The sequence below is a fragment of the Adiantum capillus-veneris genome, chromosome 20 (assembly GCF_014529385.1).
Source record: "Adiantum capillus-veneris isolate H3 chromosome 20, ASM1452938v2, whole genome shotgun sequence".
Taxonomy (NCBI): domain Eukaryota; kingdom Viridiplantae; phylum Streptophyta; class Polypodiopsida; order Polypodiales; family Pteridaceae; genus Adiantum; species Adiantum capillus-veneris.
In genome coordinates, this window is record NC_140950.1 from 35717659 (window position 1) to 35730246 (window position 12588).

Genomic DNA, 12588 nt, shown 5'->3' on the forward strand with positions numbered 1-12588 from the left:
TGTGGCCGCCGCCACATGCATATCCCACGTTTAGTAATGATGATGATATCCTTGACGCTTATATAACTTTTATATTTTTGTATACCCCACTGTTGTTTGACCTCTTTCCTCACCTCTTAAGAGTCCGCTTTTGCGACCTAACCTTCTCATTGCTCAATCTTCTTCTTATTCTTTCCCACAATGCTTTCGAAGACAAACACTTGTTTCCACGGTTCGCACAAAGCAGACCTCAAGGAAGGTTTACCCGCAAGACAACCAACCTTCATCCTCAAGAGTTGCAGGCAAAACCCTGCCTAATTTTTGGGCAACAATGCGTAGCCAGAGGTACGAGCAAAACCGAAGCATTCTGCTTGAGTTGCGTAAACTCTAGAGGCATATCTCTCTGGCTATTCCTAAGTTACCCTTCCAAAGAGTAGTTCGCCAGATTTGTGAGAGCACGAATTTGGATTTTGGATGGGCCAAAAGTGCGATGGGTTGCCTCCACGAGGCAGCCGAGGACTTTCTGATTGAGCTGTTCCAAGACAGCTACATTCTCACAGCTCATGCTCACAAAGTCACAATGATGCCCCGGGATATCAATTCTCTTAGGCTGTTACGCTTCAGGTACGACAAGACACTTGTGCCATTCCATCCATCTGATAACAGAAAGGACAACATTTTGACAATTTCTCCAGTCATCAAAGCGAAGTGTACGATGTGAGCATCACACAGCACACATATGCCACACATTTGAATGTGGAGCGGACCCAAGAGCTACTTGTGGAAGATCCTTCAGCCGAGTCAAATGAACAAGAGATGTTAGCAGCAATTGACCAAGTTAACACCGATACCCTAGGTTTTCTTGGCCCAATTTTTAACATAGCACTTTTGGTCTGGAGCCAAAATTTATATTTTTGTTTCGATCCTCACGAGATAGCTATTTTTCAAAATAGTGCGAGGGAGCTTACGGACCAAATTATAAATTTTGGTCTCTAGTATGTTATATTATTTTTGCAGAGGTATTTATTTGATTCTGGCTTATTGGAGATCCTCATCAATCAATTTTCTCAATTTGCAGCATGCTGGTTTCCAACCTTCCATGGAATCAACAATCCGAGGTAGCCATTTTGGACTCACAACAACTGCCAGTCATGCTTACCTTAGAGTCCACTTCCCTGATAGAAGTCATTGATTGGTTTCAACGAGTCAACATGGACATGGCAAAAGTTTTACTTTAGCTTACAATGAAAAGTAAGTGTTTTTTATCTCGCTATTCTTCAAGACTGGTTTTGTGCAATCAATTCACATCGGAGCCTTGTTGGACTAAACATTGAGTGCAAGCATTGCTACCTTGCAAATTATGCGCATGATTTTCATGGGAATATCCGAAGGTACGTAGTTACTTGTTTCTTGATTCTACGGTTTTGATGCAATTTGTGGTCACCATATGCTATGTCTTCCAAGTCTGTTCAGAAACTTGTTGTTGCATGGGAAGCATTGACCCAAGACAGTGTTTCGAAAGATATGCTAATTTTGAATTCTAGGGTAGAAGCATGTTAATGTGCACAAACAATGATGTCCCGTACAATGCTAGTTAGTAGTGCTTGCTAGCATACATTTGAGAGCCACGAATATGTCCATTTTGGAATAAACGTTCCATAATTAATGTTAAATTTACTCGATGCCAAGTTCAAATGTGGCATCTTTTTCAGTTACCAAAGTCATGGTGTTAGTGGATGACCGCTCTCTCTCTCTCTCTCTCTCTCTCTCTCTCTCTCTCTACGTTCTCCATGCTCTATGTAAGCCAAGCTCTCTCTCTTTCTATCTCTCAAACATTCTCACCCTCTCCCTTTGCCTCGCATTCTCTCCGTGTAGCCCACTTCCTCCCCATCACATACAGTTATGGCAAACTATACCTTGCAATCTGGTTTGGTAGGTTTACTTGCACATTTAACGAAAGCAGATGAAGGTAGCAGAAGGGATCTTTTACAAACAATGAATCCGAACTTGGAGGACCCAACTTCTACTATCATTATAAATTATGAGAGACAAAGAAAGAGGAAACAACGAGAGAAGATAAAACTTAAGCAGGTTTAGGTTTGAGAGCTTGCCTTTGAGGAGGAAAAGAAGAAAAAAAATTCGTCTGAAATTGTGGCACTATTCAAGAGAAGGACTGAAGGGATTATTAAAGAATACAAGCAAGAAATATGGAATCTAGTATCTCATCATCCTGTCGTGCAAGAAGTGTGTCCAGAGGAGTCTACTATTCAAAGTGCGATCATGTGTAATGTTCGTAACACCTTGGCGCTTTTGAAGCAGCGTATGTTTTGTATGTAAACATTGATGTTGCGTTAGTTATTTCCCTGCTGGCTATCATCACCAAATATTGGTCTAATCTAACTATTCAATTAAATGTTGTACAGGTGCCTCAAAGAAAGGAGAAGAAGACATTGTGCGCAAAGATAAAGGATGACCGACTGTTTCTAGTGCAATGCAACTCTTGATTGAAGAAGGTGGCTCACACATTATATCACATTGCTTTGAACTGCGAATATCAAAGAAAGCTGTTGACAACAAGCTTGCAATCTATATTCATGCGAAAATAAATTGTTAAAGAATTTCTTACGAATAAAGTCTGAGAACAATTATCTTTTCAAAATTGACTCAAGTTTTATTTATATTGGGTTTAATAATGTACACTGTAATGTCCAATTAAATCCATTGATAAGTAGCTCTCATTTACAATTGAGGGGAGCTCTCCCGGTGTCGAGAAATTTGCGGTCTTGCCAGGAAAGCACCGGGCTTATGGCTGTGAGAGTTTGTGAGAGAACTCAACAAAAACTATATGAAGGAGTTAAACCATAGATGCCATGAAGACTAGGGTTTGGAAAGAAGTGCAATCAAAGAAGACTCGCTCTTTCTCTCTTGCATTCACACACACAAAGAAAGAACGCAAAAGAGAATGTCAAAACAATACAAAGATGAAAACATCAAGGCTATGGTCATATCGTATCATGGGTAATATGAAAGGGTTAATGGATGAGTTAATGGCATTCAATCTTGGCTGACCAAATAGGCTACGAATTGTTCTTTGGAATTGTAGTTTTGTGCTTACCATAATATATATATTTTGTCTAGTGATTGGGATTAATTGTGTGTACAAATCCTCTTGGTTCATAGCAAGATAACTACGCTTACATCAAAAGAAAAATTATAGTCTATGAGAGGTAGTATGATGGGATCCGGTGATAGAAGTATTTCATTAAGCCTTTCTGGGCCAAAGAGAAACACTATACGTTGTTGAAAGTGTATTTTTCGGCTAATCCATACGTTAATTCTAATAGATCGTACAGAGTGAAAGCGATAGAAATGATCATCATGTGGGTTATTCATCTAGGATAGTATGTGAGAAATGTAGATATGAGAGAAGTGAAGAGATGAGAAGTTTCCCTCCCAAGCCCTATTCTTGCCCGTAGGCAATAAGGATACTGCAAGGAGAGATGTACCTGTAGCAAAGAGAACCTAGAGAGGATGAATTACTAAGAATGAGAGAGATAGGTTTGGTTAAGGAGATGAGATTAGATACATATATATATGTATATGTTGGATTAGAGATAAAAATGAAAACAACAAGAAATCAAGAAAACATCAATGTAGAACACATCTTACTTGAAACCCTTCGGCACCATTATTGATGGGAGAGAGAAGAAGAGTGGAGAATTCCACTTTGATTGATACACCAAGTGTAAGACCTTCTTTGATTAGAGTTGATCTTCCAAGGTTAGCTTGTTGCAAGAATGGCTAGTCTCCCTCTAGGAGAAAGTGTATGCTTGGGCTTATGTTAATGGCTAAGTACAATTAGGCATTACTACTCACTCCCTCGAGAATTCCTCTCCTCAATTGCTTGAATGCTTGAGTTCCTTCCAAGGAAGAAGAGGTTCCCTTTTATAGGTGAAGGGTACCCACAAGGGTTTACACAAGAAGAGAGGAGCCAGTGTGAACAGGAATTGGAAAAGTTGGAAATGAGCTGTCCCTGCATGATGTGGGCAGACTGGGGTCCAGTATTTTGATCATATCTCCTCAACCGTAGCTCCAAATAAAAAAGTAAAAATATGGGCAAAAACTTCAGCTCATTAGCTACGATTTTCATTTTCAAATCATTCTCCAATTCGGATTGGAACCTTGTGTAAAAAATTCATCAAAATAGGGTCCATTTATGGCAGCAAAAGTCTTCATGTGGTCTCCTTAGCCTTGACTTTCATTTAATTCCAAAGGACACCTCATGCCATATGAAAGCATGACATTGCTCCTTGACAAAGTTTTGTAATCATGCTTGCAATAATGCATTAAAATAAGTGTATCTTTGAAATCATGCCACCTAGTGTCCCACTAGGATTTGATTCTCTCCTAGTAGCTATTTAAAAAGAAATATAAGAAAAGTATAAAAAATACATAGAATATATATATATTGGAGTTTACCCTAAATATAGGATCTAACTAGGGTGTGAGATGATAATGAAATAGTAGAAATAAAGAATCAATGCTTTTTGCCCCAAGTTAAAGAGGCGGAGCTATTGATGCTTTTCCCATAGTATTTTCTGATGGTAAAGTAAGGATATGTTATCCTTGAGAAAAATAATAGGATGAGATAGAAGGCTTATTATTATACTTAAATATGCATATGTACATTATAGGAAAGATAATTATGTATCTAAAAAATTACAAGATAACTCTTGTAGCATGCGTTCCCACTATGTACGTGTCATCGAGAAATTTGCGGTCTTGCCAGGAAAGCACCGGGCTTATGGCTGTGAGAGTTTGTGAGAGAACTCAACAAAAACTATATGAAGGAGTTAAACCATAGATGCCATGAAGACTAGGGTTTGGAAAGAAGTGCAATCAAAGAAGACTCACTCTTTCTCTCTTGCATTCACACACACAAAGAAAGAACGCAAAAGAGAATGTCAAAACAATACGAAGATGAAAACATCAAGGCTATGGTCATATCGTATCATGGGTAATATGAAAGGGTTAATGGATGAGTTAATGGCATTCAATCTTGGCTGACCAAATAGGCTACGAATTGTTCTTTGGAATTGTAGTTTTGTGCTTACCATAATATATATATTTTGTCTAGTGATTGGGATTAATTGTGTGTACAAATCCTCTTGGTTCATAGCAAGATAACTACGCTTACATCAAAAGAAAAATTATAGTCTATGAGAGGTAGTATGATGGGATCCGGTGATAGAAGTATTTCATTAAGCCTTTCTGGGCCAAAGAGAAACACTATACGTTGTTGAAAGTGTATTTTTCGTCTAATCCATACGTTAATTCTAATAGATCGTACAGAGTGAAAGCGATAGAAATGATCATCATGTGGGTTATTCATCTAGGATAGTATGTGAGAAATGTAGATATGAGAGAAGTGAAGAGATGAGAAGTTTCCCTCCCAAGCCCTATTCTTGCCCGTAGGCAATAAGGATACTGCAGGGAGAGATGTACCTGTAGCAAAGAGAACCTAGAGAGGATGAATTACTAAGAATGAGAGAGATAGGTTTGGTTAAGGAGATGAGATTAGATACATATATATATGTATATGTTGGATTAGAGATAAAAATGAAAACAACAAGAAATCAAGAAAACATCAATGTAGAACACATCTTACTTGAAACCCTTCGGCACCATTATTGATGGGAGAGAGAAGAAGAGTGGAGAATTCCACTTTGATTGATACACCAAGTGTAAAACCTTCTTTGATTCGAGTTGATCTTCCAAGGTTAGCTTGTTGCAAGAATGGCTAGTCTCCCTCTAAGAGAAAGTGTATGCTTGGGCTTATGTTAATGGCTAAGTACAATTAGGCATTACTACTCACTCCCTCGAGAATTCCTCTCCTCAATTGCTTGAATGCTTGAGTTCCTTCCAAGGAAGAAGAGGTCCCCTTTTATAGGTGAAGGGTACCCACAAGGGTTTACACAAGAAGAGAGGAGCCAGTGTGAACAGGAATTGGAAAAGTTGGAAATGAGTTGTCCCTGCATGATGTGGGCAGACTGGGGTCCAGTATTTTGATCATATCTCCTCAACCGTAGCTCCAAATAAAAAAGTAAAAATATGGGCAAAAACTTCAGCTCATTATCTACGATTTTCATTTTAAAATCATTCTCCAATTCGGATTGGAACCTTGTGTAAAAAATTCATCAAAATAGGGTCCATTTATGGCAGCAAAAGTCTTCATGTGGTCTCCTTAGCCTTGACTTTCATTTAATTCCAAAGGACACCTCATGCCATATGAAAGCATGACATTGCTCCTTGACAAAGTTTTGTAATCATGCTTGCAATAATGCATTAAAATAAGTGTATCTTTGAAATCATGCCACCTAGTGTCCCACTAGGATTTGATTCTCTCATAGTAGCTATTTAAAAAGAAATATAAGAAAAGTATAAAAAATACATAGAATATATATATATTGGAGTTTACCCTAGATATAGGATCTAACTAGGGTGTGAGATGATAATGAAATAGTAGAAATAAAGAATCAATGCTTTTTGCCCCAAGTTAAAGAGGCGGAGCTATTGATGCTTTTCCCATAGTATTTTCTGATGGTAAAGTAAGGATATGTTACCCTTGAGAAAAATAATAGGATGAGATAGAAGGCTTATTATTATACTTAAATATGCATATGTACATTATAGGAAAGATAATTATGTATCTAAAAAATTACAAGATAACTCTTGTAGCATGCGTTCCCACTATGTACGTGTCACAACACGACACCGGGCTTGACTATCATGACTGGATTGTAAAGGCTCGGGAGAGGGTCTGGGGGTTGGGTGAGTGGTTTGGGGTTGAGGAAAATATTGTGCAGTGGCCTCGTCTTCCTCGATAAAATCAGGTATCACAAAAAGACTAGAGTTTGAGTGGCCAGAAACACGAGGGGAGGCAGGTCCAGACGCTTGGTATGTCGTTGGTTGAGGTGCTACTTCGTACCTCCGAGGTGGAGGCCGAGGTTGTGTTCATGGTAGTGGCATGACAAATGCATCGGCAGCTCCTAGAGGACATGTCTCCACAAGATTGATCATATTTTGGATCATCATTGTCTTCAATGATTCCACATGGACGTTCAAATAATCTGCCACATTCCTTGCCTACAAATGAATTCCTTAGCTTTTATATGTAATTCAAAGAAATCATGTGTGCAAGGATCATAAAAGTGAAACATTGCACTTACACTTCTACGCTCCTCAGCATAAATGCGTTCCAGAAGAAGCTCCACATTTGCAAGAACTCTCCATCCACAAGAATGTCGGTCGTCTTGTTTTGGGACCTTGCAGGGTAGAAGCATGTTAATGGCTACGCTTTTTATGCTAGTTCACATGTGTGAACAAGCATACCTAGTTAGCATAAGTTTAGGCATGTAAGTCACTATATTAGTAATCATATTTAAAACCTCCTCAAGTAAAAAGTACAATAGAATAATCAAAAGTGGTGGCCTATTGAATTTAGTCTTTGAAGCTGTTTGTTGGCACCCCTGGGCGTTACAGAGGACAGAGTGGGGAAGTGATGAAGCGAAAGGGCCGGAGCAGCATGGAGCCTGCAAGCAAGGTGGCACATGGAAGGCATTTGCATTCTCCTCAGTAGCCAAGTAGTTGGCTTCCTGCTTAGCAGTAGCTGCTAAGCAGGAAGGGAGTTCAGAGTTCGAAGAAAAGAGCTCCAAAGAGACGACTACACATCCTATATGCAGAAAACGTAGAAACCCTTCCGCTTCTCCATCTCCCTGCAAAACCACAAAGCTATCTTCATCTCAAGGTTCCCCAATGTCCCATTTCAGGTAGGCAGTCAAGGTGGAGAAGTATGACTCGGGTACTCTCTCTCTCTCTCTCTCTCTCTCTCTCTCTCTCTCTCTCTCTCTCTCTCTCTCTCTCTCTCTCTCTCTCTCTCTCTCTCGTGCGGGTTCTGTGTGTTTTCACTTCTACTACAAGAAGCTTCATGCAATACAGTTGATCACATTTCCATGCAATACAATGGAGCACATTCCATGCAATACACTTGAGTAATACAGTTGAGAACATTTCCATACACATTTGAGCAATACGGTTGAGCACATTTCCACGCAATACAGTTGAGCACATTTCCCTTTGCTAGATACAATAGAATTGAGCACATTTCCCTTTGATGTGTGCAAGCCAATGGAAAGCTCCGAAGGTCATGATCCTCGTGTAGGACAAATTCTGTACAACTTTGGAAGAGTTCAATGCTGCTTATGGCCTTTCCATGGAGGGTTTAGATCCCAAAATGGTTAGGTGGGAGCAGGTCACTGATCCCAAATGGTTCAGTGTGTTCAAACAAACAAAGGATCCCAGCTAGTACCACATCAAATGCAGTACCATCCGCACCAAAATGTATGAGTTGATGATGAAACTGCACTATGGTGTATACCAGAAGGCCCCAACCAACATGGAAATTTCCTCTGCATTTGCAAAGGGTTTCATGAAAGAATTCAGTCCTGCCGCGATTGCAAGCGGGACAACCATTAGGTTCAATTGGGCCGAGTTTGCGGTGCAGTACTTGCAGGATATTTGAGAGAAGGGCTATTATGAGGGCCATGTTAACAAGTGGAGAATACGCAATCTTCAGCTTCCAGCTTCAAAAACTGAGGATGAGTCTACTGACATCTACGAGGAGAACATGTCATTGGTTGGAAAGAGTACTGCCAAATCTACCAAGGCCACACTTCTGCCTCATCAAGATAGTCAACAGGAGATGGAAGCTTCTTCATTTTGTGGGTTGGAGGAATGGCAGTGCATGAAGGCAGTTATCCTTCATATGAAAACATAGCTACATTATGATAAATAGAATCTAAACAATGTGCAAGAGGCCCTGGAACTTGCTAGGGCTGTGAATGCAAAAAATGCGAAGGTCAATCCTATTGTCATGGCCATGAGACATAGGTTGCAAGCAGCTGAGATGGAGTTGCAGGCTCTATTGCAAAGCAATGATGTGGATGCTCGGTGAAAGATGGAGCTTGAAATCAGAATAGAGACAACCAAAGACCCCATAGAGGCTATGGGGTTTCCTATTGGTGAAGATGACCCCATAGATAGTGACATAGACATAACCTGTAAACCGATAAGTGTCCATAACCTGTAAACCGATAAGTGTCCGTAAGTTTCATCTCTGCACTTTATGTTTGGTACATGTGCTCATCTAACTCATGTACTTACCATGCTCTTTTTGTCTTGGTTTTATAGGTTGAGGTAGACATTGCAAAATCCAAGGTGCAGAACTCTGAAAGCCAACTGGAACTTCTAATGCACATGCAATCCAAGCTGCAGGGCTCATTTCTCTAGACTACCCTAACTAATCTAGCCCTTGCTAGTTTTATGAAGAATAAAGAGGTGAAAGACAGCATCGGAACAAACATGTGTACTGGCTGTGGTCTGCCCCTTGAGGTCCAACCATTCCTTGCAATGGTCAAGCTCCCTTGTGAGCATAACTATCACCTTCTCTGCTTTGCTGCTACATGCTCCCTTCGGACCACCTGTGCTACTCCCTCCTGCAAAATAAGCATACCTACCGCATGGTTGTGCAACCTTGCCACACAACGACATCCAAGCACACCAAAGATTGGTAAGAAATCATACTTGTGTATGCTTGCTAGCTAGCATACAGGACATATAGTCTGCAAGCTTGATCATATTGGGAATAAAAGGTGTGCTACTTAGCATAATGAATATGCTAATTAGCATGCAAGGTATGCTAGTTATCATACTATATATGCTAGTTAGCATATACAGTATGACAGTTAGCATATAGGATATGCTAATTAGTATATCCAGTATACTAGTTAGCATATTGGATATGCTAGTAGGCCTACTTGATTAGCGTATCCAGTATGCTAACTAGCACACTGGATATGCTAGTTAGATGAGTGGATGCTAATTAGCATATCCAGTATACTATTAAGCATATTGGGTATGCTTATTAGCATACCGGAGTTAGCATATTGAATGCTAATTAGCATATGGATATGCTAGCTAGCATACTGAATATGCTAGTTAGCATACTTGATATGCTATTAAGCATGTTGGATAATCAAACTACAACTCATAGATGTTGCACTTTTGTCGAGAAAGCCAATTTTTGCCACAAAGCCTGCTTTGAATTGCGAAAGTACGATGTGTTCTACATAAATTCATTGCCTCCATAACTTAGACGACATATCATATTCAAATCACACAATGTTGTGATGCGCCCTGTTGATTTCTATTGCACTAGTCCAACCACCCATGAAATCTTAACATTCTTCAACTACCATGAAAACCACATTATCAAAAAACGGTCATCACAGAGTGCACAATCCACACCTTTGCTAGACAACTATGACAATGCCATCGAACATCATAAAAGATTGGTTAGGTTCATTGAATACCATCCAAGACACCATACAAAGGCCTTCTTCTATAACATCTTGCTGCATGATGTATGCTTCCGAAGAGAGACCGAGCTACTATCCCTTGTAATACAACGGGCTCTTAATTCGTAAAGTGCCAGACAAGGAATCTAATACAAAGCAATGATGACTTGGAGATGTACATTACAGAGTATACACAATAAAATATGCTAGTTAGTGAAAAAACCCATCATCTTGTCCATATGATACTTCACAAGATTGCAACACGAAGAGCAAATGAAACAATAATATCTTTGACAGACAATGACTCAACCATGGACCAATTAAAGGAGTTTTCTACTATCAAAGACTCACAACTCACTTTGAAACAATTAAACATATAAAATAAAATTTTGACTACCAGGAATAGTTTTCACATTGTGATAGCTACATCAGGGAGAGGAAAATAACATTCAATCAGATATTTGACATATGAAAACATTAGACAAAACATGAGTGTTAGGTTGGCTTGGCAATAGGCAACCACATCTGCATCACACTTTAAAGTGGCCCCATTAGGCTTTAGCTGTTCATGTGTCAACGTTCTTTTAACAACTATGCCTGCACTATCATGCTCTCCCTTGCCATGTCCTGATCCAAAGAAGAACCAACTCATCTCCATTCCTGTCAGTCCAGCATACCTTGCAACAAAATAGAAAGGCCTAGTAGCCTTAAACTGTGAGGCAACACCATCTGACCAGACCCAATGACAATTTGGAGTGACACCTTCTCTTTGTAACCAGCCACAATGCAACATAAAAGAATGTTGGACAAACAATGTGTCATGCACTTTGTCATCTGATATGAAGAGGTGGATTGTCTTGACTACTTCCCCTTCCCTGCGGTATTTTGTTATGTGCACAAAAATGGTTACCTGACTTGAGTGCCAATGCATGAATTGAATCTCATTTTGCTCCTTGAATGCATAGTTTTTTCCAAACTCTACAACCGACACAACCACATCGTCAGGAAATCTAAGAATACAAGCCTTGAACTGATGTGATTGCCATCGAGCGATATAATTATGTTTGATAAAAACCTTCAGCTTGGTTTATAAGAGTTGAAGAAACTCCCAGCATTGCATTTCTTTAGTCACAAGATCTTTTCTCTTTTTTTTTTGTCTCCGTGCTTACCTGTTGCCTCCACATATGCAAACAATTTTACCTAGATATTATTAACTGGTCTTTGTGTCTCTAAGCAGCATGTTTCTAGCTTTTTCACACCACATTTCTTACATTCATCCATCAAACACTCACTATTGTGTTAACCAACATCTATCTGCTTCGAGCATAGAACTGACTCCCACAGATGTGTGACACCTTTGAAAGTTTTACATAAAGCCATGCAACCCATGCTAGTTTCATCACCTCTGATGCAAACGCTTCATGTACATCTGCATTGGGCTCCATGCACCTGGAATGATTAAGATCACATATGGTTAAATGTGTCCTTTAAAAAGGACATCTGTACATGATATTCGCAGCAGCATGTGTATCTATCTTTCAACCGTCGTACAAAAATTGGCTGCATCATCTCAAACATTCTCATACTTATTTTGCAATCTGGATGCTTTTCTTTGAATCTGTAGAAGAGCTCAACCTGCAATTATGAGAGTTAGAAGGCGGTTATTATGTTAGTTATGTTAATTAGTATATAGGCCATGCACGGAAGCATATTGCATGTAACCAATACTTACAATATGCTAACTAGTACTTATAGTATGCTTCCATGCATGTGCAGTATGCTAACTAACACATTCAGTAGCTAATTGGTACATTCAGTATGCTAAGTAGCACATTCAGTAAGCTAATTGATACATTCAGTGTGCTAATTAGCACATTTAGTATGCTAACTAGCACAAACAGTGCTAACTAGCACAAACGATATGCTAACAAGCACATTTATTATGCTAACTAGCACTTAAAGTATGCTAATTAGAATTCACAATATGCTAATAAGCACATATGAAGTGCTAACTAGAACTAATCATATGCTAATTAGCACTTACAGTATGCTAAGATGCACTTACATTATGTTAACTAGCATCTTGAGTATGCTAACTAGCACTTAGAATATGCTAACTAACACTAACAGTATGCTAACTAACACATTCAATAGGGTAATTGGTACATTCAGTTAGATAATTGGTACATTTAGT

At 39.3% G+C, this 12588-nt stretch overlaps 2 pseudogenes; one reads left to right on the plus strand and one right to left on the minus strand.

The window, feature by feature from the left end:
- Positions 1-469: 469 nt before the first annotated feature.
- Positions 470-9327, plus strand: LOC147432361 (uncharacterized; annotated as a pseudogene).
- Positions 9328-10762: 1435 nt separating this feature from the next.
- On the minus strand, positions 10763-11783 carry LOC147432362 (uncharacterized; annotated as a pseudogene).
- Between the last annotated feature and the right edge of the window lie 805 nt (positions 11784-12588).